The sequence below is a fragment of the Choloepus didactylus genome, chromosome X, assembly GCF_015220235.1.
Source record: "Choloepus didactylus isolate mChoDid1 chromosome X, mChoDid1.pri, whole genome shotgun sequence".
NCBI classification, from domain to species: domain Eukaryota; kingdom Metazoa; phylum Chordata; class Mammalia; order Pilosa; family Megalonychidae; genus Choloepus; species Choloepus didactylus.
In genome coordinates, this window is record NC_051334.1 from 129,472,033 (window position 1) to 129,473,951 (window position 1,919).

Below are 1,919 nucleotides of genomic sequence, written 5' to 3' on the forward strand. Positions count from 1 at the left end.
GGTTTGATGGGCTGAGCCCTCTACCATGGGATTTGCCCTTGGCAAGACTGCTGCTACAAAGGAGAGACTAGGCCTGCCTATAATTGTGCCTAAGAGCCTCCTCCCAAATGCCTCTTTGTTGCTCAGACATGGCCGTCTGTCTCTAGCTAAGCCAACTTGGTAGGTGAAATCACTGCCCTCCCCTCTACATGGGATCTGACACCCAGGGGAGTGAATCTCCCTGGCAACATGGAATATGACTCCTGGGGAGGAATGTAGACCCGGCATCATGGGATGGAGAACATCTTCTTGACCAAAAGGGGGATGTGAAAGGAAATGAAATAAGCTTCAGTGGCAGAGAGATTCCAAAAGGAAGTGAGAGGTCACTCTGGTGGGCACTATTATGCACAATATAGATAACACTTTTTAGGTTCTAATGGATTGGAATTGATAGCAGTAAATACCTGAAACTATCAAACTACAACCCAGAACCCATGAATCTTGAAGATGATTGTATAAAAATGTAGCTTATGAGGGGTGACAATGTGATTGGGAAAGCCATATGGACCACATTCCCCTTTGTCCAGTGTATGGATGGATGAGTAGAAAAATGGGGGCAAAAAAAAAAAAAAAACACTCAATGTTCTTTTTTACTTTAGTTGTTCTTTTTCACTTTAATTCTTATTCTTATTATTTTTGTGTGTGGTAATGAAAATGTTCAAAAATTAATTTTGGGATGAACACACAACTATATAATGGTACTGTGAACAATTGAATGTATGCTTTGTATGACTGCATGGTATGTGAATATATCTCAATAAAAATGAATTTTAAAAAAGAAAAAAAGAAGTATAGCATAACCTAAACAGAATAGATCCCAATAGACTTACTCCAAGACACTTACCAATCAGATAGTCCAATGTCAAAGAGAAAGAGAGAATTCTGAAAGCAGCAAGTGAAAAGCAATCCATCACACACAAGGGAAGCTCAATAAGACTATGTACAGATTTCTCTGCAGAAATCATGGAGGTGAGAAGGCAGTGGTATGATATATTTAAGATACTGAAAGAGAAAAACTGCCAACCAAAGATTCTATATCCAGCAAAAATGCCCTTCAAAAATGAGGGAGAGGAACATCTTCTTGACCTAGAGCAGGATGTGAAACGAAAACAAAACAAAACACAACACAACAAAGTTTCAGTGTCTGAGAGATTCCAAATGGAGTCAAGAAGTCACTCTGTTGGGCATTCTTATGCACTATGTAGATAATTCTTTTTAGTTGTTAGTGCAATGATATAGCAAGAAATAAATACCTGAAACTATCAAATTACAACACAGTAGCCTTGATTCTTGAAGATGATTGTATAGCAATGCAGCTTACAAGGGGGGACAGTGTGATTGTGAAAACTTTGTGGATTGCAGTCATTTTATCCAGTGTTTGGATGGATGAGTAAAAAAATGGGGACAAAAAACTAAATGAAAGATAGGTGGGAGGGAGGGGATGATTTGGGTTTCTTCACTTTTATTTTTTATTCTTATTTTCACTTTTTCTGGTACAAGGAAAATGTTCAAAAAATAAATTGGGGTGATGAATGCACAAATATATGATGGTACTGTGAACAACTGATTGCACACTTTGGATGATTATATGGTATGTGAATATATCTCAATAAAATTGAATTTAAAAAATGAGGGAGAAATTAAAATATTTTCAGGCAAAAAGATGGAGAGAGTTTGTGAATAAGAGACAAGCACTACAAGAAATACTAAAGGGAGAGCTACAGGCTGATAGGAAAAGACAGGAGAGACAGGGTTGGAGAAGAGTGTAGAAATGAACATTATCAGGAAGGATAAAAGGAGAGAGAGGAAAAAAGAAGAAATGACATTTAAAATAAAGAAGACAAAATGGTAGAAGAAAGCACTGCCTTTACAGTGATAGC